We start from the raw sequence: 13,197 nt of genomic DNA, 5'->3' as shown, positions 1-13,197 counted from the left end.
TTTCATTAACTGAAGATCACTTTCACACATCAAGGGAAAATCAGCAGAGAACTGTTTGGAGATCTTAATTTTATTTAAAATATTTTAATGGTTGTTAATGTGGATTTTGGTTTTTTTGATTGTCGTTCACAAAAATAAAGGTTATTTAAGCTGTGATTATAAAGTAATGTGGTTGATTTATCATCAAACACAACAGAACATCTATAACCAAATGAGGACTGTCCTTATTCAATGAACAGTTATATTTCATTAAATCATGCAACTTAAAATATTTTCAGAACCATCCCTCATGTTTACTCTAATAATTTTCTTTAATGTATGTGAGAGTTAGAAAAATATATACTACTTATTAAGTATATGTTACAATTTTCATCTTTTTTGAGGAAAGAATTCATTTTTGAGACAAGTGAAATAATGGGGATGATTAAGATAAATATTTCCATTTGTGGAGTCAAAAATAAAAAATGCATTGATATAATATATGAGCAGTTTTGAGGAAACAATCTAAGATATCAGTAGTCATAGGAAAATATTCCATATTATTATTAATTAGAAAAAAATAAGAACATGGGGTGGCTAGGTGGCACAGTAGATAGAGCACCAATCCTGGAGTCAGGAATACTTGAGTTCAAATCCATCCCCAAACATTTAATAATTACCTAGCTATGTGGCCTAGGGCAAGCCACTTAACCCCATTGCCTTGAAAAAACCTAAAAAAGAAAAAAAGAAGAATTAAAACAATTTTGAATTTTTACCTAATCTATAGATATGACAGATTTACTTTATTTTATATAAACAGGAAAAAAAAGATACACATTGAGGAGACTATCCATTAAGAGGTACATTATTTAATTATTGGTGATGCTACTTGGTACAACCATTCAGCAAATCAATTTGAAACATATAAAAAAATACTAAACTGCGACTCTTTGACCCAGCAGTATTATAACTCTACAACCTCTAAGAGACCAAAGAAGGAAAATACTTTATACACAGTTATTTCTGTGGTGGCACAAAACTGAAAACTTAGGAGTTGTCTTTTAGTTGAGGACTGGAAGAGCATATTATGGCATGTGTAATATTCATATAAATATTTTATGGAACAGTATTTTGCTGTAGGAAATTCCTAATAGGAACAATTTTAAAATTGAGGCAGTTAAGCAACTCTTCTGTAGTTTAAATATAAACAGAGTTATTGGGAAAATTGATGGATTACATGGATATACATTTAGTGTGAGTTAGATACAGAATAGCAATCCAAGTGCCCCAAAGGAAAGATGGGGGTCTTTTTTCATTAAACAACTCTATCATCAAATTTACACATATAAAATTTGTTGATCTTTAGAACTCAAGTTATTATACTTATTTCAATAATCATAGACTCATAGATTTAGATCCAGAAGCTATTTTTTAGGCCAAATCATAGTCTCCTGAAGAAACTTTGGTGTAGTAGTCAGTGAATGTTAGAGCTGAGATATGATCTCATAGCCTGTGATTACAAGTTCAACTCTTTCCACCACAAAACTGTTTCAAACAGTTATGGTTCTCCTCTTTTGGAGTCACTCTCAGAGCTCATTTGTAAGTCACATAAGAAAATTGATTATGTGACCTTATAGGCACAAGTATGAATATTATTGTATTTGTAAAACTTAAATTTTAGATAAAGCTTTCCAAAATAATAATCAATTTCCACTTAGCTAATTGCACATGAGCTCTAGACAGATGAAAATTTGAAATTGGGGGTAAGGGATGAATTCATTCTAATTGCTATTTTAAACCACAGAGAGCACTTGTTATTTATCCTATTGTGCCAGACCCAGTAAATAAGACATTATTTGATTGATATAAGTGAGGGAATGGTCGCAGTCACCCTATAATGACTAAATCAAACTCCCTACAGAGAAATTGTCCAAAAATACATATTCTGAATTAAAATGTCACCTTTAATATTATTTTGGCTCTTTTTTGTTTTTGACTTTGAAAAACCATGTGATCTGAGTATTCTAGGACAGCAGAAAAGTAAGAAGATCAGGTTTTGTTGGCTAGATATGCTATTTTTACATTGTACTAAATTTGCATTTATATTTTGGTACATCCTTGATATTTGCAATGGAGACTATTTTATTTCTTATGATTTTCCCTCCACAAGAATTCTTTCATTTCCTCTTGTGGTTTCATAGTCAGTATCTTCAGGTGAAAAGACCTCAAAACCATCTATTTGATGCAGCACATCCATTGTGGGAAGACTGGCAAGGGTTCAGGGAGTTTTCCATGTATCCCAAGCAACTTTTTCCATCTAAACCAATACAATGTAACCATATGCTACCAGCCAGATCTCCCAACTGGGATATGGAGAACCTATAGAAAACCTAAATAAGAATAAACTTCCCTTTGATTTGATTTTAGGACTTATATTTCTTACTTTTTTATGTTCTTTGTGGGAAGAGCAAGAAGAAAGTTGGTAGGGAGTGAAACTCTTTTCTCCTGCTGGATGGATTTGACTTCCATCTCCATGTTTGCCCTTTTCATGTCTAATTTCCACTCTTTGATGAAATGAAGTGATGCTAATTGTGTCCAGTCATTCGACCATCTGATTGTGTTGACTCCGATTTCATTTTGTACTTGTTTTCAGGCCAGTTTTCAATTTCCATTGTATGATGGGGTGGTTCCTTCTACTCAATAATGAACATTCTTATATTTGGAGTGACTCTGAACTCCTATAAATCACTGGTCAAAACATTTATACAACTGCTTCACTTCATTCCCATACCCTTCAACCATTCCAAACCGAAGTTTTAACTTAAATCTATGCTTTCCACAGTGCTCTCTAGAACTGCCTGTTCCATAGCTAACAAATTTCTCTTAATCTTTAATTTTTTTCTCTCCTACTTCTTCCATCTGCTATCTCTTACTGGAATCTGATCCTTCCCTTCCCCAGTGATGCATCCTTTCTAGACACACCCCCTTGATATTCTTTGTCAAATGTCCTGTGTGGGGTACAAATTGTTTATTTTGAAAAAAAAAATAGTGTTCAACACAGCTTTGAGTTTCTTAGATATCCCAGCTAGGAATAATAAAATAGGACCTGAGTTCTATTTTGTTGGTTTTTAGTACTAGGGTCAAAATTAAGAAGGAGGGCTGGAGACATTTGGTTTGTATGATTGCCAGGTAATATTCTCGGGCTGATGCAAGAAAGACCAGAGTGAAAACAATTTTTCAAGAATATCTTCATTGATGAAGAATAAATTCAGATATTTGAAGACAATCAGTTACTGACAAATTTCTGACCATAATCAATATTCACCAGAAATCTGGTGGGGTTATTCCTGTGACCCATTTCCAGGGAACAACTTTGGGTACTAGAGGAGTATGGTTGTAGGCCTGAAAGGAAAAGGCCATGCTGTCAATTAAACAATCTAGAGTCAGTCTTGGATGTGCCATGTTGTCACAGCCAAGCATTGCTGAGCATCATGTTTCCTCACTGATATGGGAGGGAAATCACATTCAAAATGCCAAGGACTCCCACAACATTCAGATCATCACTAGATGTTCTTTTTCTTATCAAATCAGATTATGGAGTGAGAAGGTTCTGGAAAATGTAATGAAAAGTATATGCTTGCACAGCATTCCCTTTACTATAATATATATAATGTTCAAGGTGTGCCATAACATATATGAGGACATAGTCCTCTTTGATTATGAAGGATTATATTGACTGAACTTTAACTCATCCTCTTCCATTCATTGATCAATGTGGATAAGTTGGTATGCCTCTTCTCAATGCCAATTTTATATACTCTTCCTTCTTTCTTCTCTATGCCAATTCCACTACTCTTCCTTTCATGTTCCTGCAATTCAAATCTGCCATTCATTCAAACTTCTAGTTTCCACTGTCTACACAGCTTCAAGTCATTCTCCTTCCTTCCTCAATGAGTATACTTTCTTACTAATTTTTCTCACTTCTTTAAATCATGTCCATATACTGTAGGAGACTTAAAATACATATTTACCCTCCTTTCAACTCATTAACTACTCAGTTACTCAACCTACAAACTTTCTATTAGTTACTCATCCACTCCTCTGCAACCACAATACAGATGTTGTTATATGCTATATCTTGCCACGAATCACAAATTCACTACCTTCACATTCAAGAATTCTTGAATCTCCTCATTTAACCTAAACATTTTGACTTTTTACCTCTCCCTCCACCTTTCCTCACTTTGTACTTTGATGAGTTTGTACTTTGATTGACCTTTGATTACTCAATTTTCTTCAAATCATTTCCTACTGTGTACTGTCTACTCTGTCCTCTTATCTCTAGCTTGACTACTAAGTGAACTAATTCAACTCTAAATTGTCTTACTTTTCTTATGAATCCTTTGTCTCATCATCCTATCACTGATTATACCCAGACAAGACTCCATCTAGGAACACTGTCTCCACTCCTGCACATTTGCTCATAAATGAAGATGGAGAAAATCATGAACTATTTTGATTAAGTTCACTATAAATTTATGCTTCTCATCCTAAACTGGGCTCTTACTATTGCTAGGTAATCCTATTTACAGCTACCTCATAATTTATTATCTTAGTTTCTACAGAATTTCTTACATACTGTTATATCCTTTCCTCAAATCTGTCAAGGTCCCTTTCCTAACTCTCTCAGATGAGAATCTTAGCCCATATTTTACAGAAGAAATTGAAAACATTGTCTAAAAATTCATTTTCTTCCTCTCTTATTTCCTATCACTCAGATGCTTTCTTCATCAATATCCTTCTTTATTCCTATTTCAGATTATGAGGTGGTCTTTAGTAAAGTTAATTGTTATAGTTTTTCAGACAATCCTTTTCTATTTTTTCTCCCTCCACAGAATGACCAGTCTCTCATCCCATTTTTTTTTATTTTTAATCTCTCCTTATCTAGTGAATCATTGCAGACTGCCTACATATATATATATATATATATATATATATATATATATATATGCATGCATCTCCCCTATTCTGAAAAAAGCCTTACTTATCTTGTCATTCCCACTAATTATTGTAATACATCTCCTCTGCCCTTTGCAGCTAAACTTTTTGAAATGTGAATCTATGTGTCCCCACTTTCACTTTGATTTTCTCATTAATTCCTTACAATCTGGTTTCTGACCTTATCATTACATCAAAAGTACTCTCTCCAAAGGTATTAATAATCTCATAATTGCAAAATCCAGTGACCTTTTATCAATTCTAATTTTCCTTGACTCTGCAGCCTTTGACACTTTCTATCATCATTAATTTTAGGACACCAGTATCTCCTGATTCTCATCCTATATGTCTGATCACTTTCTCTGTTAATTTTGCTAAATCTTTTTCAAGATCAGGTTCTCTAATCATAGGTATACTTTAGAGTTCTGACTTGAGCTCCCTTCATTTCTTCTTCTATGTTACTTCACTTGACTTCTGTGGATTTAATTACCATTTCTATGATAATGATTCATGAATCTACCTATCCTGCTTCAATATCTCTATTGACCTCCAATGTTACAAATAGAAGTTCTTTTCAGATATCTCAGATATGTTATCTAGTAAATGTTTAAATATTAATATGTCCAAAATGGAATTTAATATTTTTACTGCTAAATAGTGCCCTCCCCCGCCACACACACACACCTTGAATACCTGTCTTATAATTGACATTATTATCTACATTTATCTACATTCTTTTAGGTTTGTAACTAAGAAGTTGACCTGAACATGTCACTCTCTACAACCAGCTCTGCTCCTTATCTAATCTCTTGCAAAGGCCTGTAGATTTCATGTTTTTCAATAAATCTTAAATATGCTCCATTCTCTCCTGGGACACTACTATCACTGGCTTACTTTGACAGTCTGTCTCAAGACTCTTCCTGATTCAGTACAACCCCCATTAAGCAACTAAAATGATTTTCTTAATGCAAATATAATAATCCTCTCTCTCTCTCTCTCTCTCTCTCTCTCACACACACACACACACACACACACACACACACACACACAAACAAAACACACAGACTCATATCTACAATCAATAAATTTCAGTAGTTCCCTGTTGCCTCTGGGATCAAATGCAAATATCCAATCTCAACCTAGTCTGATTCTACTTTTCTAATTTTCTTATTCCTAACTTCCTGATATATTTTTTCATCCACTAACCTTGACTTAATGTATTGTCCATGAATAAAACATTTCATCTAGACATATTCTCTGAATTTTTCTAATAATTGGACTATTCTCCATTTTCCACCCTATTTACTGACCTCTCTGTCATGCTTTAAGGTCCAACTAAATTCTCATCTTCTATAGGAATCCTTCTTCACCTCATCTTAATTATAGAGCTTCTTTATTAATTACTTTCTATGAATTTTCAGATTTTTCCCCTACTTATATTGTTGAGCTCCTTGAGGGAAGTGACTGTTTTTGCCCCTTTTTCAAATCCCCACTGATTATCATAGTGCCAAGCACACAATAGGAACTTAATTATTGTATGTTAGTTAAATGAATAATACTTTCTTAATAATCCCATGCATATAAATATATTTGGCATGAAGAACCCCTGCTTTAATTATTACATGAAAATGTGTTCTATAAACTTATTACACTGAGCAATTATTCTATAAGTTCTCCATAAGTGTATTAATTTAGAAATATGTTCTAAGAAACTTTATAGTGAATCTACAGAGAGATTATGGGAAAATATGGACAAAAGTCACACAAGACTAAGTGGAGATTATAACTGTATCGGGAGAGGCATACTCACAGCAATGATATCATGGACACGTTAAAATATTCAAAAAAGGTTTCAGGTCTAGGAAAACAGAAATTCTGGAGTCCAACTTATGCCTCCCTTTTTATTGAAAGACTGTGTGATTGTTCAAAGTACCATACCAGTTTTATCCTATAGATATTAAAGTAATTAATAATTAGTATAGATTTTTAGAGTAATGCAAAGAAACAATTGCATAGAAACAAATTTTTGGTTACACTAGCATTGCTTGGTCAAAAATATTCATTTTCAAGTGAAATGGATGAATAATGGCAATATTAATTTCCTATAAATCCTGATTATAATCTTCAGTGAGAGCCATTGATTACACAATTATTAATAATAATACAAAAAATTAACATGTAACTTGAATTCACTAATATATTTTGGCATTTATTAATGCATTTTTGAAAGGATTGTAATCTGTAATTAAAGTACATCATGTGGAAGTTCATGTCTAGTTTTAGCTTAAATTTTTGCAATATGATCACTTCCCAACCTCAACCCTATATTTCATTCATATATGAATTACAGCTTACAATTGCAATAGGAATTCTCATTTTTGCATACTTTAAGTGAAGTATGACATCACCATGTCACATTTCAATAATAAAATTATTTTCTTCTTGAAATGAATTTTCTGAAGAAAATTCAGAGCATGCCCGCTTGCCATCATATATATTTTAAGTTTACTTTACATGAAGTTTGTAAGATAGTTTGAGAAGTTAAGTGACCTCAGCTCCTAAACTGAATTTTTACATCCATATCAAAAGGAAGGAGGACAGAAATGGGAAAGGATATGGGAGGGTGGAGACTGTATTTCTGATTATCTTCATTTTGCCCTTTAATTTCAAAAATAGTTAAATTTGGAAAATATATTTCTTCATAACTAAAAAATGAATATTTGCTAAGAGTATGCCCTGGACCAGCTTGGTGGTACAATGGATTGGACCCTGGTCTTATAGTCAGGAGGACTTGAGTTTAAATCCAGTCTCAGACACTGGACACCAGCTGTGTGACTTTGGGTAAGTCACATATCACTGAAAGCCTGGAATTAAGGGCCATCTTCAGTCATCCTGATTCATACCTGGTCACTTTTCACAGATGACTCCAGAGAAGAAAGTGAGACTAATAACTTGGCACAACACCTCCTCACTGAATTCATATGCTTGTCATGGCATCAACAGCACTGATGTCCTGGTCTTTTTTTTTTAAAAACAAAGGACAGCATCATCAAAATCACTAAGAATCAACCAAATACAGTTCATTGTGATAAATTCTGAGGACTACAATTGTAATTGAGACAGCCTCCACTCTCTTACATTTTAGATGAGAAGGAAGAAGCATAATCAAGTAAATAGAAAAAAAAATAAAACATGATAAATAAATGCATGACACTTGTATAGGTTATTAGGGTATTAAAAAGGGAACTAAGGAAGATATTAAGGAAAAAAGGTCTAAAGAAAGGAAAGAAAGAAGGTTTTTTAATGGGTAAATATCAGAAAGTTTAATTAAACAATTAGTATAGCATATGGATCTTGAAAAATTACAAAAGTAGAGATTAAGCTGAGTGAGTAGATGGGCTGAGCATGAAGAAAAGAAAATGTCCTCCACAACAAAAAGAAGAAATGACATCACATAGAAAGAAATGTGTGGGATATTTTCATAAAATGATAATCTAATTAATTGGAACACATGTGTGAGAAATATTATAAGAAAAGGTTACAAATTTAATGTATTTCAGATTATCCTTAAATATTGAATTCTGGTATTTAAATTTTATTCATAATGAAATTAAAAAAACTATCAACAGGCTTTGAGGACTTGAATGAAATGATTAAAAGTTTACAAGTATATAATTAAACAATAAAATAATAAGTAAAACAGAGATATAATTTTGGTTTGAATAGTATTTATTTTGAAAAAAATATTCTGACAAAATGATCAGTTTTATACCTCATGCTTCATGGTCCTGTAGAACTTATCTGAACATGGACTTATGACTCATAGTTTGTCTGACTACCTTGAAAACTTTTTTTCAAATCCAGTATCTTAGGAAATATTTTTGCTCTTCTTCACGTTTCCCTTTCAGATTGTTTTTCATCTACTCTCTAATTTACATATTTATTTGTTTGTTTTTTCACTAGCTTAAATGTACATTCTTTGATAGATGACATTTTTCATTTTTGTCTTTCTTTTTAACCCCAATACTTAACTCCAGTTTACCTAGTATATCATAAATTTTTTTCTTAAAATGGATTTTATTGATCTTTTTTACATCATTATTAGTTTGTCTGGGTTATCTTTTCCTTACAATTTCCAAACAGTCATCTCATATAACCAATAATATTTTGAAGACAATTTAAAAAGGACAATTATTCTAATAAGTAATATTAAAAATTTGATATAAGCAATACACAACACTTGTGCATATCTTACCTATGGAAAGGCTAAGATCAGAGTGTCTTTTCATATATCTTCCTTCAAGCCATGCTTCATCTCTATAATTTCAGAATTCACTTTTGATTTTTTGCAACTCTTCTTTTAATTTACTTTTGCAACTATTTTCATTGTAATCATTTGTATATTATTACTTTTTTCTTGTTGTGGTGGTCTGCGCTTACTTTACTTTGTTTTGGTACTTGTAGACGTTTATAAGCTTCTTTGTATTCACAGTCACAATTTCTTACAGCACAGTAATATTCCATTACATTCATTCGCAACAATTTTAGCAATTCCAAAATCAATGAGCAATTGATGTTGTTTCTATTTTGTGATATAAAAAAGTGCTGCTATAAATATTTTACTATATATGGAATCTCTTATCGATGAATTTCTTAGGAGGGAAGCCATGTAATCATTTTATTTAGATAATTTCAAATTATTTTCCTATTACTTAGGAATTTTCTTAGTAATTTCTTAGTAATTCACGGATTTATCAACAATACACTACCTCGCATATCTTTCCACAAAATCTCTAACCTCAGTTATTTCCATCTTTTATTATTATACAGGAGGCTATAAGGTAAAACTTCTAGGTTCTTTGATTTGCATTTATATTATCATTAATGATTAGGCATATTCTTTTATAATTTCACTAATATGATTCTTTTGAAAACTGTTACTTCATATCCTTTAATCACTCTTCTGTGAGGGAATGACAACAGCTTATACATGTTTGTATATTTTTGATACCAAACTTTCATTATTGAAAAGTGACACAAAATCTCTCCCCAAATTTGAACAATTCCATACTTGTCCTAGGGTTAGAAATCTTGTTTATGCATAAACTTTTAGTTTTATGTGATCAAACATCAATTTTATTTTTATAATTTCCTCCATCCATTGTCTGGTTAACTTTATATCTCCAATCCAAGGTTATGATAGATACATCATCCTCTTCTGTTATAAATTTGTATAGTATTGTCTTTAAAGGTAAAATTATAAGCTCATTTAGAATATAGTATGGACATATATTACTGTCCAAAGCCTAATTTCTACATACTCCTTTCTACTTTTCTCTGCAGTCTCACTACTGCATCTCACATCTTATCTGTGGCCCTTGAATTTTGGATAGAGTTCTCTTTCCCAAGGCCATTAAACTTCCCAAAGCAGAGAGGATTTTCTTTTTAGTTTTTGCAAGGCAATGGGGTTAAGTGACTTGTAAAAGTTCTCATAGCTAGGGAATTATTAAGTGCCGGAGGATGGATTTAAACTCAGGTACACCTGACTCCAGGGACAGTGCTCTATCTACTGCACCACCTAGCTGCCCCCTAAAACAGAGTTTTCTTGAATAAAATAGTCTTGCACTATATTAATTAATACACATTAACAGTTTTGAGTTAAAGTTGAAAATTAATGTTCTGCTTTTTTGGAGGTTTTGAAATGGAGAAGTGAGAAATATGAAATATAGGTGTATATAATGCTTTATATTTCCTGAATATTTTAAAAATAACTTATAACATGAAATAGTTACTCAATAAAAACTTTACCCTCTGCTGAGACTTCCCAACAGAACATTCAATCAGAATTAACATTTTGATGTTCTTGGCAGAAATCTGAAATGCAATATTGATGTTAAAAATCATGTATTCTTTTTTAATGTTGGATAATTGAATGTGGTATAAAATGACCCCAACAGCTGTAGAAATAGGAAATTCATCTGATGGAAGTATAGTCATCAGGTACAGAAAACAAGTAGAATCTTTACTCTGTAAATTGTGAGTTTACAATAAGGTCATTTTTAATGTCTAAAAAGAAATCTGCAAAATTACATTTCATTATCATTATGTTTGGTTACCATACATGAACCTCTCTTTCATAATTGTATTCATTGTATAGAATTCAATGCCATACCTAGGAATATATACTCCTTAAAGTCTGGGTCTCTTTTCTTTTTTTCCTGGTATCACCCAGTAACCAGCTCATGAATATACAAACACATCTGTAAGTACACAAAATTTGTTTCATTGAGTTGAATTCAGTTTATCTGAAATGTTATTTCAAATTGCATTTTACTGCTATTGGCATTTGGTTACAATAATATACAACTCACTTTCATTTGGAGATCTATATCTATATCTATATCTATATCTATATCTATATCTATATCATCTATATCTATATCATCTATATCTATATCATCTATCTAATCTATCTATGTATATATAATAACTGGCCATACAAATGTGATGCAGTGTTCTCTGAATGTTTCCAAGGAGAAACATTATACATTTGGAAATGAAAGAAGAGAAGAAAACTAATTGCATTAAATGCTGATAAGTAGCTTACAGTTCTGTGGTTTCCAAAAAACACATCTGAGTTTTTTGTTGTTCATGTGAATAATTGTGAAATGTGACAGAAACATTTTAACCTTCACATTGGCACCATCTACAAGTCCCATGAATTTACCTGCTGTGATAATGTTTCCCTGTGAATAATTAGAAATGGTTTTTAATATGTAGTGTGATAAATTCCTTAGCTGAAATGGTAGAATTTATCCTTTGACAAACTGAAACTGGTGTTATTTAATTATTGTCCTTCATTTTGTTATGAAGTCAGATATTTCTATTTTATCATAAATATTTCAAACCTCCCTTTGAAATCTATTTTACTTTCTAATTCAGGGCAGATTCAAAGGCCCACATATTAACAACTTTTGAAATACAGCTGAATCCCAGGATGGGAATGGGTAATGAAAGTACATTCTGCACATATTACTCCAAGATAACATAGACAGTTCCATAGTGGACCCTTAGGACTGTTTCTCTCTCCCCCCCCATTATACACACATATTTTTGTGCATTTTTAAGATACTAAATCATTATGTTTGTGCCATCATGATGGCACAAAATGATTTTTATTAAAAAGATTTCTCATATTTTAATATAGAATCTAAAAATCAAGATAATTTTCTTGAATCTGTAACTGCACAAAAGCAGTTTGAAGATTAAGGCTCATTTAATTAGAGCACATTTTCTATACTTTGCCACTATTAAGGAAGTGTTTCATATTCAAAATATAAGCTAAAAACAACAGAAGTTGCTATTAGAATTGAGACAAAATAATTTAAGTTCAAACAAAATAAATTCAGTTGCTTGCAGTTTATTTCTGCTGTAATGTTCTTTAAGCACATATTATCTTCCTTCAATTTATATATTAGTTAAATATAATTATGTTGTCATTTGCAATAATTTGAGTTTTCTTTTTATATTACTAATGTAGTTAAGACAATAGGTACAGTTAACTCAATAGATCTGAAACATCATTATTCCAATAGTGAAAAACAAAACCCTTCCACACCTTATACAAGGTGCCTTTTAGCCATGCCTTCCCTTAAATAGCTCTTTATTATATTCCCAACTTGCTCTAGATAGAGGCCATGGTCTATGCCATTTGACACTATATAAGAAAAAACGAAAAGCTGCACATTAATTATCCCTCACTCTCATTTCACCAGAAAAAAATAAATGTACTTCACATATGTAGTGCATTAAATAAAGAATTGCATTAATATTCAGGAAAATGGAAATTTAAATTTTATCTTACATATTTATGAACTCTGTGATTTTGTTCAAGTCAGTTAAAATCTTTCTACCTCGATTTCTTCAACTGTGAATTGGGGGATAATAATAGCATTAACTCTCAGGGTGTTTTTGAGAATAAAATCAAGGAATTGGAAGTGCTAATTCTTCTCACTAGTAGAAATTTAATTTTTATTTGTGCTTTTTATATCGTACTTCTCTTTTAATAACATATATATATATATATATATATATATATAAATTATGCAGCATTGGTCATATTGATAATTGTTTACAACTCCTTCATTCCAAGTCAGAACCTTTCCCTTGGTTGTTTCTATGACCTGCCATCTTAATTTTTTCTATACTATTTTATTGCAT

This window comes from Macrotis lagotis, chromosome X (assembly GCF_037893015.1).
Source record: "Macrotis lagotis isolate mMagLag1 chromosome X, bilby.v1.9.chrom.fasta, whole genome shotgun sequence".
Taxonomy (NCBI): domain Eukaryota; kingdom Metazoa; phylum Chordata; class Mammalia; order Peramelemorphia; family Peramelidae; genus Macrotis; species Macrotis lagotis.
Note: the sequence above shows the minus strand (reverse complement) of the source record.